This window comes from Eriocheir sinensis, chromosome 15 (assembly GCF_024679095.1).
Source record: "Eriocheir sinensis breed Jianghai 21 chromosome 15, ASM2467909v1, whole genome shotgun sequence".
Lineage (NCBI taxonomy): Eukaryota > Metazoa > Arthropoda > Malacostraca > Decapoda > Varunidae > Eriocheir > Eriocheir sinensis.
In genome coordinates this window covers 7,478,053-7,496,805 of record NC_066523.1, presented here as the reverse complement: position 1 = coordinate 7,496,805, position 18,753 = coordinate 7,478,053, and the positions used below count along the sequence as shown (strand labels likewise).

At 43.4% G+C, this 18,753-nt stretch overlaps 1 long non-coding RNA gene and 1 other non-coding gene across 2 annotated transcripts in view; both read left to right on the top strand.

The window, feature by feature from the left end:
• Positions 1–10,985, top strand: part of LOC126998877 (uncharacterized) — a 56,713-nt gene extending 45,728 nt beyond the window's left edge. The window contains exon 3 of the long non-coding RNA XR_007753047.1: positions 7,603–10,985. This is a non-coding gene — a long non-coding RNA (uncharacterized LOC126998877). The remainder of the gene's footprint in view (positions 1–7,602) is intronic.
• A 4,820-nt stretch (positions 10,986–15,805) lies between these two features.
• On the top strand, positions 15,806–15,878 carry Trnak-cuu (transfer RNA lysine (anticodon CUU)). The gene has a single exon. It is a non-coding gene; the product is annotated as a tRNA-Lys (tRNA).
• Positions 15,879–18,753: the final 2,875 nt, after the last annotated feature.

Sequence of the window (18,753 nt, the reverse complement as noted above, 5' to 3'; positions counted from 1 at the left end):
AAATTAAAATCAACGAAATTCATAGTTCGTTTCCGGCCAATCTTTAACATTCTCAAATAAAAGGAAGTAAAGAAGTTCGAAATAAAAAAACTTACGCTCTTTCAGGATTCATTTTGCTTTTGATAATGTGTGCGATTTCTTGTTTATTCTCAGTGCTTCTTAACTGATTGATTTATTATGCTTTATTCTACTGGTTTTTTTTATTTCGTTATTTATTTTACTTTTGGTGATTAATTATTTTACTCTTGATAACGAATGCGATTGTTTATTCTTTTACGCTCCGAGATGCTGTTTATTTTAGTGATTTGTTTACTTGTTTATTTATTTGTGTTTCTCCTACTCTTATTTATTTATCTATTTGTCTTTCTCCTACTGTTATTTATTTATTTATTTGTCTTTCTCCTACTCTTATTTATTTATCTATTTGTCTTTCTCCTACAGTTATTTATTTATTTATTTGTGTTTCTCATACAGTTATTTATTTATTTATTTGTCTTTCTCCTACAGTTATTTATTTATTTATTTGTCTTTCTCCTACTGTCATTTATTTATCTATTTGTCTTTCTCCTACAGTCATTTATTTATCTATTTGTGTTTCTCCTACAGCTATTTATTTATCTATTTGTCTTTCTCCTACAGTCATTTATTTATCTATTTGTGTTTCTCCTACTGTCATTTATTTATCTATTTGTCTTTCTCCTACTGTCATTTATTTATCTATTTGTCTTTCTCCTACTGTCATTTATTTATCTATTTGTCTTTCTCCTACAGCTATTTATTTATCTATTTGTCTTTCTCCTACTGTCATTTATCTATTTCTATTTTTCTCCTTCTGTCTCATCACACGTCTCCTTCACTAGTCAAGGTGCAAGAAGCTATACACTCATTGCTTACATGCATAGAACACTGCACTAACATATATATACATTCTCCACGCCCCTTCATAAATATTTAAATGGGGCTTGACTGCATTAATTCATCACACACGGCGCTCCAAGTTGCACAAGATCGTGATGGCGCGCCGAGCATTTAGTTTTGCTCGTCTGGTGTTTGCGTCTGCCATCACCGAGCGTTGTACAAGCTGATGACACGCCTGCGATATTACCTTTTATGCTTGGGTGATGTTATAGACCTTTTTTTTAGATATTATAATCAGTGAATAGTGTTAATTATTGTGGAACTTTATGGGCGTGTTCGGTATTATTTTCTTGTTAGGTATTAAAAGCGTGTACCATCGATATTATTGTTTATTTTTAAGTTTGGATGATATTATATACTTTTTTTCGATATTATAAGCAATGTGGGATAAAGTGAGTCCTTGTAGTGTTTTATATACGTGTTTGATATTATGTTTAAGTAAAGTATTAAAAGCGTGTCATGTAACATCGATATTACTGTGTCTATATGCGAGTACGATATTGTATGTATAATGTATGCACGATATTATGAACGTTTAATGTGTTTGCGATATTATGTGTTTGTGCATCATCAAACATAAGGACATTTTGTAGTTATTATTATATTGCAATGATCGATTATTCTTCCAAAACATGCATGATAACGGTGCATAATGATGATGATAAAAAACAATAACTAACACACACACACACACACACACACACACACACACACACACACACACACACACACAGACACAGACACAGACACAGACACAGAAACACACACACACACACACACACACACACACACACACACACACACACACACACCTACTAAGGATTTCAGAGGCTGTGCGGCCTCGTTTTTTGGGAATAATATCGTAACGAACAATCGTATCACACCGCCACAAGTAGAGAATAAAGGCACTTGTCCCTATACCAAGAGGGTAAAGTCATCAGTGTCAGGCAAAGATACGAACACAACTACCAGAGGCTCCGCCCACCTTGTTCCTTCTCCCTCAATCTCTCTCTCTCTCTCTCTCTCTCTCTCTCTCTCTCTCTCTCTCTCTGGAAGATACATCCATACTCGAGAATGATTTTTTTTCAATTAAGGCATGCTTGATGTGATACTGGGACTTTAATTGCTCTCTTGTATTTGTTTCTCTCGTTTGTCTTTTTGTTGTTATACCTTCTCAATTCTTCCCGTTACCATACTTTCAGCTCTTCCTGACAATACATGCTATACAATAGCCCTACGAAAACGTACACCATAAACCACCAAACCACTACGCTACCAATAGTTACATTAGGCTATGTAAGTAACACGTTACCCTACTCTCAACTTTATTTCTATCCTCTGGTAGTTGTGTTCGTATCTTTGCCTGACACTGATGACTTTACCCTCTTGGTATAGGGACAAGTGCCTTTATTCTCTACTTGTGGCCTCTGTCTCAAAATCTCTCTCTCTCGATTGTTCGTTACGATATTATTCCCAAAAAACGAGGGCCACCACAGCTCTGAAATCATAGTAACCAAATTCATTCTCTCATCCTTCTTCTCTCTCTCTCTCTCTCTCTCTCTCTCTCTCTCTCTCTCTCTCTCTCACTCTCTCTCTCTCTCTCTCTCTCTCTCTCTCTCTCTCTCTCTCTCTCTCTCTCTCTCTCTCTCTCTCTCTCTCTCTCTCTCTCTCTCTCTCTCTCTCTCTCTCTCTCTCTCTCTCTCTCTCTCTCTCTCTCTCTCTCTCTCTCTCTCTCTCTCTCTCTCTCTCTCTCTCTCTCTCTCTCTCTCTCTCTCTCTCTCTCTCTCTCTCTCTCTCTCTCTCTCTCTCGGTTTTAAGTTGGCCTACAGTCTTCTCTTTTTCTTCTTTTGCGTGTGTTTTTGTCTTTATCTGTCTTCCTTTCACTTACGTTTTGTTTTTTGTTTTGCATATTGCCACTTTTTTCTCTTGGTTTTAAGTTGGGGTTGTTTTGCTTTTCGTGTGTTTGGTGTTTATCTATTCTCCTTTTACATTGTTTTTGTAGGTTAATACACTCCTTTTTCTCCGTGTATTGTTCTTTCATGTTAATTAGGTTTTGAGATGATCTTCCTTGATTTCTCCGCGTATTATTTTCCTTATTTATACCTGGTTTGTCCTCCTTTCTTGCTTTGTTTACATTATAAGTTGATGCATTTCTTGTCCGTATGTTTCTTCCCCTATTTGCTTGTCTTTCTCGTGTTCCTTTTTTTTTTTATCTTAGGTTAGTATGATCATTTTTTTTCGTGATATTTTTCTCTCATTTGTCCTCCTTCCATCACATCATTTATCTTTTCCTTTTCTTATCTTCTAATCAGTCTTCCAATTGTGTTTCCAGTTCAATGTTTTTCCCTGTCCCTTTGTCTTCTCATGTTTTCAATCCCTTTTCGTGTCCTATAAACATTAATTTCCACGTTCGTGTCACATCCACTTGTTTTCCACCTGCGCCTTAACGTTTTGTATATTCACATCTCATACCCTCGTCTTTCCTTCCATTGTTTTCTCGGCACAGTTCACAGTATTCGTCTCGCTTTTATCCGTATTCTCGCTCCGGCCTCGTCTCTGCATTTTCCGTACCCTGCCTGGCTGCCTCCTTTTCCATACATTTGCAGACTTTTGGGTTCGCTCGCTCATTCATCTCAGTCCTTCGCGTTTTCCCCTCTTCCCTCGCTTATTTCAGATTCTTGCCTCCTTTTACCCTCATTTTGCAAGGTTATCCGTTTATTCTTGCGTGCGCTTCAATCCCTTTCGCTCTCTTGTTTCTCTGTGTGTGAATATGTGTCTGTAATCGTTCTTTCTTGCGCTGTTCTTTTCTTCTTCCCTTCATACACACGTTTATCTCATGTTCTTGCCTCCCCTTCCCTTCATTTCGCAGTGTTATTCGTTCATCCTCTCGTGCACATCAATCCCTTTAGTTCTCTGGTCTTTCTGCGTGTTTATCTATGTCCGTAATCATCGTTATTCCTTCCTATTTTCCCCTTGCCTTCCTGCACACGTGTACTCCAAACTCCTTCCTCCTTTTCACTTTTTTTATACTGTTATTCGTTCATTATTTCGTGTGCATCAGTCGCTGTTGTTCTCTTTATCTCTCTGCTTAAGTATGTTTCTGACCATCTTCATTCATTCTTCTTTTCCCTTAACTCCAGGAAAACGTTTATCTTATGTTCTTGCTTTCCTTTTCCTCGATTTCTCACTCTCATTCGTCCATTCTCTTTCTCTTACATCGATGCCTTTTGCTCTCTTTGTGTGTTTGTCTCTTTAATCATGTTTATTCCTCCCTCTTTTCCCCTTTATTTTATGTTCCTGCTTTCCTTTTCCTCGATTTCTCACTCTCATTCGTCCATTCTTTCTCTCTTACATCGATGCCTTTTGCTCTCTCTGTGTTTGTCTCTTTAATCATGTTTATTCCTCCCTCTTTTCCCCTTTATTTTATGTTCCTGCCTCCCGTTTCCTCGATTTCCCATTGCCATTCGTCTATTCTCTATCTCCTACATCAATCCCTTTCGTTTTCTAGTCCTTCTGCGTGTATCTGTATGTATGTTATCATGTTCACTCCTTTCTCTTTTCCTCTTGCTGTCATGAACATCTTTATCATATGTTCTTGCCTCTATATCCTCGATTTCTCTGTTATTCGTCCATTCTCTCTCTCTCTCTCTCTCTCTCTCTCTCTCTCTCTCTCTCTCTCTCTCTCTCTCTCTCTCTCTCTCTCTCTCTCTCTCTCTCTCTCTCTCTCTCTCTCTCTCTCTCTCTCTCTCTCTCTCTCTCTCTCTCTCTCTCTCTCTCTCTCTCTCTCTCTCTCTCTCTCTCTCTCTCTCTCTCTCTCTCTCTCTCTCTCTCTCTCTCTCTCTCTCTCTTACATCAATCCCTTTTGTTCCCTTTCTCTTCTCTCTCTCTCTCTCTGCGTTTCTGTGTCTTTTATCGCCTTCCTCCCTCTCGTTTTGCATAGCACTCCACATGTTGCTTCACCCTCTCCTGCCTCGGTTCCTACTCACTAATTCTCTCTTGACGTCCCTTGTTCTCGTTCCTTCCCCTTTTCCTTATCGGGGTTTTTTTTCCTTCTCTGGTTCTTGGTTCATTACTCGTTTTCCCTTGTATCATGGTTCCCGTTCCTCTGCTCTCCTTTTCTTTTCCCTTTTTCTCTTTTACTTTATTTCTTCGTTTCCTTCTCATCTCTATCTAATTTTTTTTTATACCATCTCTCCTCCTCTTCCTTTAATGCTTCATATCTCCTTCTCTTCCATGTTTTCTCCACCTTCTATATTCATCATCTCTTCAGTTAGTTTCCTATATTTCTTCTGTTCCTTCTATCTAACCTCTCCTCTTCCTCCTTTTAGTTTACCCGTCTCTCCTTCTCTCCTACAAAACTTTATCCCTTCATTTATTCCTACATCACCTCCTCTCCTTTTCCTCATCCTCTTCCATATCTCATCTTCCTCCAGTACTCCAGCCCTCCTCTTTTCCTATAACACTTCTCTTTCTTTTCCTCTTCCTCTAGTTCTCTCAAATCTCCTCCACTCCACACTTCCTATATGACTACTCTCCTCATCCTCTTCCGCTAGTACTCTTAAACCTCCTCCTCCACTCTTCCTAAACTACATCGCATCATCTTCATTCCTCCTCTTTCTTCGTCCCCACTTCCCACCAACACCACTCCTTCATTCTTCCTACTACTTCCTACTACTCTTTTTCCTCTACCATTTCTTCCTACTTCCTCTGGTGCTCTTAAATCTCCTCCTTCACTCTTCCTAAGCTGCATCAAATTATCTCCATTCTTCCGCTTCCTTCCTCCCTACCACCACCACGACCACCTCAGCCACCACCACCACCTCCTCAGTAGTACCAGCCAGTCCCACTCTCCAAGATTAATAACCTCGCCCCCGTAGCCACCAACGCATTTACATACTCGGCTCGTTAAGGCCGTAACACTCAATATCCGTCCCGCCACGATGCTCATATTGACAATTTTCTCAATCTACACATATTTGCCTTTGTCCTTCGCTGCCTCCCAGTCCTCCAGACCCCCGCGGCGGTGTGTTTAAGACGAGGGAGGGAAGGGGAGAAGGAGGAAGGGGGAGTGGGAAGTAGAGGGAGGAAGGAGACGGGTTGGGAAGTAAGGAGGGGAAGAGGGAGAGGGAAGTAGGGAGAGAGTCATAGAAGGAGAAATTTATTAGTTTTATATAATGTAGTAAAATTTTCTTCTTTGTTGATACGTTGGAAAATTTTGTTACTTTCTTTGTGGCTGAAAATGAGGTCATAATACTCCTCTTCTTCCTGTATTTAATCTCTCCTCTTCCTGCTCATCCATCTATCCTCTTTTTCTATATCAACACTTTTATTTCTCCTCCTCCTCCTACTACTACTACTTCTACTCCTACTCCTGTCTCTTTTTTTCCGTTTGCATGCCTCCTCCTCCTCCTCCTCCTCCTCCTCTCCATCCTCATCCTCATCCTCCGTCTATCTCATTCCGTCTACATGCCTTTCCTTGACTTCCTATATACTTATCTTCCTCCCAATAATTATTCATCTCTTGTCCTCCTCCTCCATCACCCGTCCTCTTCTCCCGCCAGTATTTTCTTGAAGCGTCAGTGCCCATGAAAAAATTTCCTTACAATTTCTAAAGATGTTTTTACCGAACAATAAATTTCAAGATAATTGGAGTGGATGTTTTTTTTTCTTTTGCAGTTCCTTTGTTGGCAGCTGCGTCACATTTTATACCCGGAAATATTGTTTGAGACAGTTAAACGTAAGAGACATATATAATTTGACGCGGTGAGGCTGTATCATTATCAGGGAAAAGGTGCAGACTTGGCGGACGCAGTTGCCGAAGTGTCCCGAGTATTTAGAATTTAAAAGTCCATTACGTATTCACTCCGAGCTCGTGCATTGCCTGAGTGTGTGTGTGTGTGTGTGTGTGTGTGTGTGTGTGTGTGTGTGTGTGTGTGTGTGTGTGTGTGTCCATTCTTTGAGGGGGTTTTTTTGTTTTTTGTTTTTGTATCATAAAAGAAAAATGCATTATTTGTGTTTTTACTGGCTTGAGTCATGTCCCGTCTTTGAAAACTTTTATTATATTTTTTTCCTTTAAACTTCGAAGGTTTTCGGCACACACGACTTCTTCCGGTATGCTGTAACACTGGTCTCTTGCTCTGTTTAGGAAGCTGAATTTCCTCACTTCTTCATAATTTTCTTGTTTTATCCTGTGTGGGCGGGCTTCGTGGTGCAGTGGTTAGCACACTCGGCTCACAACCGAGAGAGCCCGGGTTCGATTCCCGGGCGGTGGAAAAATTTGGGCGGCTTTTCCAATACCCTACGCCCCTGTCCACCCAACAGTGAATGGGTACCAGGTATTAATCGGGGGTTGTGTCCCATCTCCTGGGATCTGTTCCCTTCTCCTATAATTCCTTCCCCTTCTGTCTCTCTCCGGCATATGACCATAGATGTTGCGCCGACTAAACGAAACTTTCCAACTTTTATCCTGTGTGCGTGTGGAAAGGTAAGTGTGAGCGTGCCTGTGTAGGCGTGCGTGCGAGCGTACTTGTGAGGAATATTAAATTTTTCAAACTAAACCTAAAAAATTTAATTGGCTTTCGCAAGAGTTAACATGTAAGTCTCCCCCACTAACTAAAACTGAAACAAAAAATAAGAATTGATTTCGTGTGAATTTTTCGTTTGAAGTTCTTATTTTATCATCAGGTTTAGTGGACAATGTGGCCCTGCTGCCATGAATACCCGGACAACCCTAACGGTCGTGTGTTTGGGTGGAGAACAAGCCAACAAGCGAACCGCCCACTACGGACTCGCGAGAAGTCGAAGAAATTAACCCCGAGCTCGAGCGCCTCCTTGAGTCTCGCCTCGCAGCTTCACGGCCGCGGCGGACGCTCAGTGTGCTGTTTATATCAAGTGAATTAAGACGGAGAAGCTGTTTTTCTGTGAAGTTTCAATGTTTGTTTTTTTATGTATTTGAGGGTATTAAGACGGGGAAGCTTTTTTTTCTGTGTAAGTTTCAATGTTTTTTTTATGTATTTGAGGGTATTAAGACGGGGAAGCCTTTTCTCTGTGTAAGTTTCAATGTTTGTTTTCTATGTATTTGTGGGTATTAAGACCGGGAAGCCTTTTCTCTGTGTAAGTTTCAATGTTTGTTTTCTATGTATATGTGGGTATTAAGACCGGGAAGCCTTTTCTCTGTGTAAGTTTCAATGTTTGTTTTCTATGTATATGTGGGTATTAAGACCGGGAAGCCTTTTCTCTGTGTAAGTTTCAATGTTTGTTTTCTATGTATATGTGGGTATTAAGACGGGGAAGCCTTTTCTCTGTGTAAGTTTCAATGTTTGTTTTCTATGTTTTTGAGGGAATGTGTTGCTTTGATATTTGTTAGTTTGTTTTGTTGTATTTAATCTCACTGAAAAAGCAGAAGCTATATAGAGCAGGGTTTCTTAATCTGCCTCTCAGGTGGTTCGTGATCCTAGTGCATATTTTTCATTACTTTCATCCTGTAAAATGTGACTGATGTCCTAGATAGGTAGAATTTGTAGCTTACTGAATATTTTGCTTGGAAGTTCCGTGATTATTTTGTGGAGGAAGGGGGTGAGGAAAGTAGTGGTGGTCCGTCCCTGTCGAGACGAAAAAAAAATAGAAATCCGTGCCAGGGTCTGAGAAGGAGGATAACGTTGGTGCTTCCTGCTACAGCGAGTGACCTGACGTTCCCAGATTCTTTACTTCCGTGGTCGTGATTCTCTGCCAGTCGCTGATTCTTGCACTTCCCTCATGTTCTGCGAAACCCTGCGTCCAAAAGGAAGCGGCAAGAAACACTATTTGATTTAACTTGCGAAGTGAGAAACAACAAAAATCTCTGGCATCGCGTAAAGTTGCTTTGCCACACCTTTAAAATATTTTCGTCCGGCGGGCAAAATGTGAAGACTTTTTACGTGTGTTTTTCGTGCATATCTCAAGGGCGTCCGACATGAATATGAATGAAAAAGACAGGGAACACTAAACAGCAAAAACTTATTAAAAAGTTGCCCATTGTTCATCAGCTTAAAAACGAGGCTGGCTGGGCGAGTGGCTGGCTGGCTGGTTGAGTGGGCGAGAGGCAGGGTGGTTGGATGGCTGGCTGGCTGGTGTCTGTCTGGCTGTCTGTCTGACTGGCTGACTATATAGGTATCTGTCTGGGCGAGTAGCTGGCTGACTTGTTGACTGGGCGAGGGGCTGGGTGATTGGCTAGCAGGCGAGTTATCTGGCTGGCTGGCTGGGTAAGTGTCTGTCTGGGTGAGTAGCCGGCTGAATGAGAGATAATACATAGATGAATGGGTGACTGGGCATGAAGTTGACTTTAGATAAATGGCTATGACTGACTGGGTGATCAACCGACTAACTAGCTTATTTACTGACTGTAGTGACTGGCTGAAGATCCGACCTGCCCGACAAACTGAATGGCTGGATTTGCTGCCTTACTAGCCGGCTGACTGACTGACTGGCTGACTGGCTGGTTGGCTGGGGCGTGGAGCGGCGGCGGCGAGGTGCTGTGAGCCGCCTCCCGTCGCGTGACCGAGAACTGTATGGTCCGCAGCCGATTAGTGAGGGAGAAAATAGGTCTCGTGACTACTACTCGCCTGTCCTAACGCCCGACCGGCCCCTGACCCCACCTCGGACCACGACCCTAACATTGCCCCCTGCCCCTGCCCGCCCGACCCAGACCCAGACGCTTCACATGATACATCTACCACCCCGAGCCTTTCTCTCCTCCTTTCTTCATTCATTTAGATCCTCGAGCCTTCCCTCCATCCTTCCTTCACTCCCTAATTCACCTCGCCGCCAGATCTACACTGACCCGTCATCGCCCCCTATCCCTCCTCCTGCCTACGAACTTTACCTCCCCAACGCATTCTCCTTCCTTTCTTAATTCCTTCTTTCGTTCCTTCCTTTCTTCCCGTCTTCCTTCCTTTAATCCTTCGCTCTTTCCTTTATTTTTTCGTTTCGTCCTCTTTTCCTTCCTCCCTCCCTTCCTTTCTTACTTCCTTCCTTCGTTCCTTCCTTTCTGCCCGTCTTTCTTCCTTTAATCCTTCGCTCTTTCTTCCTTTAATCCTTCGCTCTTTCCTTTATTCCTTCGTTTCGTCCTCTTTTCCTTTCTTTCTTCCTTCCTTCCTTCCTTCTCCTTTCCGCTAAGCTACAACTCCACACACAAACCCACTGCCAGCCAGCACACGCATCTGGTCTTATTTATGACATACTGTGCCGTCTTCCCAGACTGTCTTTCTTTTCTAATACTGTAGCCTTTTATCTCTGTAGCCACACTGTTTATCCCCCTCTTTATCTTTCTACCCATACCATTCTTAGCCCGCCCAAGCCATCGCCTCTGCAATATTCTCCTACATGACCATTACCTCTTTACATAGTCTTATCGTACCTAAGCATACCAGCAGATTTCACCCTTTCTTCCTCTTTACCACTACTACATCTAATACCACTACAGTTAATCTCACTAGACGCTTCATCATAACTACCATATACCTCCACTACCAATAACACCTGACCATTACTCCCCAACGACCATAGCTACCTCAAACACCATCACTACCACCACTTGTACCGCCACCACCACCTCACTCCACTAACAACTGTACACAGTGACCCGCCAGCCAGCCAACCAGTTACCAACCTCCTATAGTCAGCCAACCCTTCACCAGTCTCACTTCGTCCAACCCATCCAGCCCAAGCCCCCCATCCGCCAGCCGTCCAGCCCCCCTCCCGGCCCCCGCCCCTCCTCCGCCTCCTGCCGTCACTGTTCGTGCTCCGTCAGGCCCTTCAGCTTTAAGCCAACCGGGAGGGAGTAAGTTTATACCCGAGTTCAAAATTAAAATACCATGAAGTTGTTGGTCTTTTGCCGTATCTTGTGAAAACACCCGCGGCTGGTTGCTCGTTGCTGGTTGTGTGTGTGTGTGTGTGTGTGTTTTTAATTCACCACCACGGCCTGATCACGAGTTGGACTCGTAATTGCCAGCAGGTACCCTCCCGACATTAGCAAGTGCTCTTTTATAGTCGATCTCTGGGTACTGCCATGACCTCACACACCACACACCCAATCCCCCTTGCTCAAGGGGGGACAGTAACCACTCCTAGTCAACGGAAAAAATCCGGCCTGAGCGGGCTCGAACCGCCGCCCTGTCAGGCTGTGAAGCCTGGCAGTGAAGCGCTCTAACCAACTGCGCTACGGAGTGGTGTGTGTGTGTGTGTGTGTGTGTGTGTGTGTGTGTGACCCTTCTCCCCCCTCCCTTTCCTGCCTCCCTCTCTCTCTTTTCTGACTTGTTCCAAATGAATTTAGTTTCGCACAAAGTTAGCATCGTGCTTTTACACTTCCTCTCTTCTTTTTATTGTTGATTGTGTTGTTTTGTTGTTGTTGTTGTTGTTGTTTTTGCTTTAAACTCGCTCTTCCCCTCCTGTTGCTGGTCCTAATGTCTGCTGGTCTGTCTGTGCTGATTACTGAATCGGTGCGTGTCGCGAAAAGAGCGGACAGACTTAAAAGACTGGAGACCGAGAGAAAAGAAGCTGTAAAGATTGAAAGAGGAGGAAAGTTGGACAGTGAGGCAGCAGGCAGGCAGCACCAGACGACAGAAGCACGACCGATCAGGCTGATATAGAAAATCAAATTAGTTGGAATTTCATGAATTGCTGAGAATACTGGGAAAAAAAAATTCATGCGCAGTGAAGAGTAATTATTGCCGATGTTGTTACCCTTAACCAGCATGAAGTGTACAGAACAGACACTCCAGCTGATGAAGAATTACGCAGTTGCTGTAGCAGGCTGCATTATTTGAAGAAAACCGTACGCAGTAGTTGTTGTCGCAGAGCAAGCGGCGCGCCTTCCTGCAGCTCCGTCTCTGTCCGCGCCTGCACGCGAAGTAATGGAACGTAGACATTCTCAACTACGGACTGTACTTGCTCTTGAGCCACGGACCTCTCGAAAATTAGTGTCGCAAACTATAAAATTAAATTAAAGTAAAAGTAAAAAAAAAAATAATGTATCCTGCGTGCGTGAATAGGGATTTCTCCTTTGCCAGGTCTTATTCTCATACGGCCCTGCAAAACATAACATTCTAAAGCTGTTGAAAGCCAGTGACCTCACTCGTGCGTGCGAGCACACATTTCTCCCGAACTAAATTTTAAACAGTCCCGCAAAGCATATCACTCAAAAGCTCCTGAAGGGCCTCCTAGTTTACAGGGAAAAAGGGAAGGGGGAGGAGTCCGGCCCTTTTCCGATGAAATTCGATAAAATTAAGATGGCGACCATCCTCAAAATAAAGTTTTGGCTAATATGCTGAACGATACATATTTAAAATATGCTGTTAATTTTCTTTCACTAATGCAGACACGCCTTGCACGCACAAGAAATAAAGGAACTGCAGGAATACGATCCACTTGCTCCGTTCGTTCCGCAATTATTAAACAATGCAACAGGTGACCGGAAGAGTAAAGAAACTACTAAAAGTTTAAATCTGTCGCCCTAAGATAACTAAGAATTGACGGCCAAAGGGGCATTCTATGGAGATTCTTAAATTTCATAATCTTGCGAACTTCTCATTTTCGTCGCGGTGACGATGATGATGATGATAACGATAATAATGAAGGTCTCCAAGTCTCCTTTGTAGCGAAGGAACAAAAACACGCCCACCTCCGCTTTGCGCTAATTTACACTATAATCATATTTTCCCTGCTTTACAAAACATGTTCCCGCTCGCTTCGCCCCCCCCCCCCCCACCTCTCTCTCTCTCTCTCTCTCTCTCTCTCTCTCTCTCTCTCTCTCTCTCTCTCTCTCTCTCTCTCTCTCTCTTACATCATACCTTCCCCCCTATTCCCCATTCCTCTCCTGTCCCATTCCCTTCTAGCCTATACTTGTTTCTTTGTCACTCTCTCCTCCTCTCCGTCTTTGTTTCTTTATCTCCTTGTATCAATTTTCTCCACTCCTAATTTATCACAATCTTCGTCATCCACCTCTACACTCAACTATTTTCCTTTTCCTCTTCCCCAGATTCCTCTTTCCACCACTCCCCCTTATCCTTACTTAATACTTCATTTTTTCTCGCTTTCCCTCCAGCATTCATTCATTCGACCCTTTCCTATTCCCTTCCTCCTCCTCCTTTTCCTCCTCCTCTTCCTTTATCCGCCTCCTCTCTCTGCTGTCACGCCGAGCTCTCATTCTTCAAAATTAATCTATCTGGGGAGAAATCTCATCCTCTGCTGCGAGATGTTGTTGTAATCATCAAGGGAAGTGAAGGGCGGTGGGAGGAAGGGGTGGGGCGGGGGGGGGGAGGGGTGAAGAGAGGGAAGGTAGCAGGCTGGGAAGGCAGGGAGGGGGAGGTAAGGGGTAGAATAACAGGTTGGAATGGCAGGGTAGGGTAGGAGGCTGACGGAGACAGGGTGAGGGGGCAGGGAGGGTTGGTAGTGAAGGGTGAACTTGTAAGATATAACATTACTGTGGCCGAGAGAATTAATTGGAATCACTCACTCAACTTAGCTCCCTCAACCCCCTCTCCCTCTCTCCTTATACTTCTCCCTCTCCTCCTCTCGTCCTTACCCTTCCCATTTCCCTCTCTCCTCCTTATGTCTATTCCTCTCCTCCCTCTCACTGTCTCTCCTCGGTGGTCCCCTCGCATCGCTCCTTCCTCGAACCAACACAATGAGATCCTCTTTTGTTGACTCCGCTCTGCTGAATTCCACGCGTCTGACTGGAAGGCGAGGCAAGATGAGGCGAAGCGAGGATGTTGTGGAGGTGGCAATGGTGGTGAATGATGTTGATTGTTATTGCCGTTCTACTTGCTCTGTCTTCTATTTTTCTTCTTGTCCTCCTCTTTGTTAGTATTGTTTATTGTTTTTCTTGTCCCGTTTTCTTCTTTTCTCTGCTTGTTTCTTACCCATTTTTTGTTTTCTATCATTTTTTTTCTGTTTTTCTATCTATCTTTTAATCTTTTCTATTATTTTTTTCTTCACCCAGTTTCTTACTTCTGTTTTTGTTTTCTTTTTCATCCTTTATCTTTTTTTTTTATCTTTTAGACTTTTTCCTGCTTGTATCTTACTCATTTTATTCTATTTTCTTTTTCATCTCATCTTTTTTTACTCTTTTTTCTTCACCCAGTTTCTTACTCTTTTTTTCCTTTTTCATCGTTTATCTATTTTTTCTTAGTCTTTTATTCTTTTTTTTTTTCTTCACTCAGTTCATCTGGAGAGAAGTACCGTAACTACGTATATAAATCAGAAAGTTTTCAAAGAAATGTCAACATCCAAATAATCTTTATAAGGCAAATATTCATTCATTTTGTCTAACGATGCAAAAACCACGTCTACGTACCTACATACTTTAATAAACCCATTTGGAGTCAACCCACAAACGAACGAACGAGAGTACACACAAAACGCAAATCCTTCATTAAAATAAACAACTTGAGTGTAAAGTAAAATACCAAGAGCAGTCGATTTATCCGCAGTCGTCGAGTCCCTTTGAGAAGAGACCCAAGCAGAAAGTCGCCCACCATGGCATTTAATAGCCTATATAACCCTACCCCGACCCTTCCCCGACCATACCCCGACCCTCTCCCGACCCATTCCCGACCCTCCCCCGACCTTTTCCCGACCCTCCACCAACCCTCTCCTGACTCTTCCCCCGACCCTCCCCGACCCTCCCCCGACCCTCCTCCGACCCTCCCCCGACCCTTTACTCCCCTGGGTGGGCCTCACCAAGCCTCTATGTCGGCAGCGCCACTACAATTATCCCCCTCAGAGCCCGGGCGGATGACTTCCATTGAGGCGCGCGGGCACTCCAGCTCCTGACGTGGGTGGCTCTGAATAGGCAGCGTCTGCGGGCATATGGCGACACTTGATACCTGGAGAGCAGAGATGAATAGCCCAACTTTCCCCCGACGAGGCGCGCAATACGTCCTTCCTCAGTCCTCCGCCTCCTCCTCCTCCTTCAGTCACTTTCCTCCCTCCCGCCTTTCTCTCTCTCTCTCTCTCTCTCTCTCTCTCTCTCTCTCTCTCTCTCTCTCTCTCTCTCTCTCTCTCTCTCTCTCTCTCTCTCTCTCTCTCTCTCTCTCTCTCTCTCTCTCTCTCTCTCTCTCTCTCTCTCTCTCTCTCTCTCTGTAGTGTGTGTGTGTGTGTGTGTGTTTACGTCGCTCTCTCGTGTGTTGACATGCTCTTCGCCGATGACGTAATTCGGTTCCATTAAATAATTGCTTCTAACGCTTTGCCCTCGAGAAAAATGTGTTTTCGTAACTTTTCTCTATTCCTGCGTCGTGTCATAAAAGTCTGTCAATATTCACGATTCAGCTTCAATTTCCACCTGCCGCCGCCTCATCTTCCTCCCCTCCGCCGCCTCGTCGCTGCGAAAGAGCCAAGAGCAGGGAGCGAAAGGGAAGTGTTTACTCGCATCGAGGGGCTTGTAAAGGTGTAGGCGGGGTTGCTGTCACTACCAAGGAAATAGAGTAGGCTGTGTAGGGATGGCGTCTGGGTAAACTGTGGCCGGGGTGACTGGGGAGTGTTGTTGCACAGGAGGATGGAAGTAAACAGTAGGATTTGACTGTAAAGGTGATGATGATTAAAAGATTACAAGCGACTGGGAGTATGCCACGTCACACTTCTTGTACCAATTGATTCGACATAACATTCATTAGCTGTCCCACACCTCAATCGAGATATGTACTACGAGGAATAATAGGTACAAGATATTATAGAAAGAGAATATAAAAGAACGAATAGTAGATTGGAAAAAGAAGAAAGAGAAGGCGATGAAATGGAAGATTCATAATAAGAAAGAGGAAGAAAAGGAGATTAGCAGATAAATATGAAGAAGAAGTGAATATTAACAGATTAAGGAGGTTTCTCTCTCCCTGCTAGCTCAGTTGGTAGATACGCCCGGCTAGCTCAGTCGGTAGAGCACGAGACTCTTAATCTCGGGGTCGTGGGTTCGAGCCCCACGTTGGGCGACTCTTACCTATTAACCTTTTATAACGACCTCTTCACTGTTTATGACGTAACGAAATCACTGGACGTAGTCTATCTTGTTTTCCAGAAAACTTTTGATAAAGTCCCGCATCATAAATTACTTTACAAATTAAAGCAAATAGGTATTGACGGTCAAGTAAACCAATGGATCGCGAATTGGTTGAGCAACAGACAACAAAGAGTAGTGATTGACGGATTTAACTCAGAGTGGGCGCCGGTCACTAGTGGCGTCCCTCAGGGCTCGGTTCTTGGCCCAGTGCTCTTCATTATTTACATCAACGACGTGGATGTTGGACTCAATAACCACATTAGTAAATTTGCAGACGACACAAAGATTGGTAACTCTGTTCTCACTGACGAAGACAGGCAAAGCCTCCAAGAGGATTTGCACAAAATTTCAGCTTGGTCGGATAGATGGAAGATGCCCTTTAACGTAGACAAGTGCCAGGTCCTTCAAGTTGGAACGAGGAATAAGAAGTTCGATTACGAAATGCGCGGCGTTAAACTCAAAAGCGTTCAATGCGTCAAGGACTTGGGGGTCAAAATTGCGTCAAACCTCAAATTCTCACAGCAATGCATCGATGCAGCAAATAAAGCGAACAGAATGTTGGGATTCATTAAAAGAAACTTTTTATTCAAGAATAAAGATGTAATACTCAAGCTCTACAATAGTTTAGTCAGACCCCACTTAGAATATGCGGTACAGTTTTGGTCTCCCCACCATGCAAAGGATATTGCTAAATTAGAAGGTGTTCAGCGTTGGGCAACGAAAATGATCCCTTCCTTGCGCAACAAATCCTACGAAGAAAGGCTTTCTACCCTTAACATGTTCTCTCTTGAGAAACGTCGCCTCCGAGGAAAACTGATCGAATGTTTTAAAATACTTAATGGTTTCACGAATGTAGACAGATCAACATTGTTTATGATCGATGACACTTTGCGCACGAGGAACAATGGCGTAAAACTCAGATGTAGACAAGTAAATTCAGACTGCACCAAATTTTTCTTCACCAACGTTGTAGTGCGAGAATGGAATAAGCTTCCACCATCAGTGGTTCAGTGTAACACGATTGACTCCTTCAAAAATAAGCTCGACCGTCACTTCCTTCAACTTAATATCAACTAGAGTAGAAATGCAACGTTTTGGAGCCTTCTGATTAATGTAAAATCACTTAGGTTTAAGGACAGACCACCAAGTCTGGACCATGGGGTCTGTGGTCTGATTGTCTATGTAATTCTATGTAATTCTCTCTCGCTCTCTTTCTTTCTCTCTCTCTCTCTCTCTCTCTCTCTCTCTCTCTCTCTCTCTCTCTCTCTCTCTCTCTCTCTCTCTCTCTCTCTCTCTCTCTCTCTCTCTCTCTCTCTCTCTCTCTCTCTCTCTCTCTCTCTCTCTCTCTCTCTCTCTCTCTCTCTCTCTCTCTCTCTCTCTCTCTCTCTCTCTCTCTCTCTCTCTCTCTCTCTCTCTCTCTCTCTCTCTCTCTCTCTCTCTCTCTCTCTCTCTCTCTCTCTCTCTCTCTCTCTCTCTCTCTCTCTCTCTCTCTCTCTCTCTCTCTCTCTCTCTCTCTCTCTCTCTCTCTCTCTCTCTGTTATTACCAAAGAGTATATTTTTGTCATTGAGGACACTTTTGGCTCAGTTATGGATTACGGAGACCAATAAATTAATTCCCGTTCACTCTAAAGCCTTGTTCGTTCAGCAGTGAATGAAAATGCTCGCGGATGCTGGTTGCCACATAATTCAATCATTTCATAATAGTCGGTAATAAATAATTCAGCTGAAATGGAAAAGCTTTGCACTGGTCAGCAAGAGCCATGATGAAGTGGGAGTTTACTGATATGAAACTATGATGTGCTACCTAATGTGAAGAGAAGGAATGTGTTGTCACTCTGAAGCGATTTGGGATGGAGTGTGAGTTGAGAAGGAAAAGGTAAGAAGTTTATACCCGCGCTAAATTAGTTGAGTCAGGAGGTGGAGTTGACATCAAAGAGCTAAGATTACCAAGAGCACGCGTTGGGCTCCATCAACCGCCCCAGGAAAAAAAAATCATCCCTGACACTTCAACGGGCATGGCAGGAGGAGTTATAGTATTGCATTTAAATACTTGCCCTGGTCGGTAATAACATAACAAACACAATCTGCGGTTCTTTAATATAGTACGTATGTTCCCTTCGACGTCGGACTTTAGACGAAAAACTAGTAGGCCTATTCAGTGTTTCGCATTTTGAGGTGACGCAATATATCTTTAAATTCATGTGAGGTTTCCATTATAAAGTTACATGACACCTGTGGATCCAAATAATATCTCATTGCATTTCGCCCTATTCTTTTCACAGGATTAGCATTTTGGGGTCTTTCTTTTACACACATGTTCAACCCTTGGCGTTTCTCCTTCCCTGTAATAAAAGTTTAAAGATAAACACAACCACCATCGCCGCCGGGCGCCTGACGGCCGGGCGGTACACAGCGCGGCACCTTTAAGGAACGTTCCATTATTGCCTTGCATCTGGCGGGTCCGTTTGGGGAAATACGAGCATGAAATTTCTTCAAACCCGCGACACTGAAAGTATTTGCGTGTGTTGTCTGTATGTTTGTGCGTTATGTTTGTGTATTATGTTTAGTATGCTTGTGGGTATGTTTTATATGTAATGTTTGTTTGTGTGTTTTTGTTATGTTTTTGTTTATTTTTGTTTCGCTTAGTGAGACCCTTTCCCTAAAAACTTGCCAGCCTGCCGAGGGAATGTAATCGATTACCAGACACACGAGGAACTCAGCTCGGCGGAGTTTACACATTAAAGTCACCTCGGTTGGGAATCAGAGTGAAGAGAGTTGCCTGATCGTCTGATGACAAGTTTCACTGC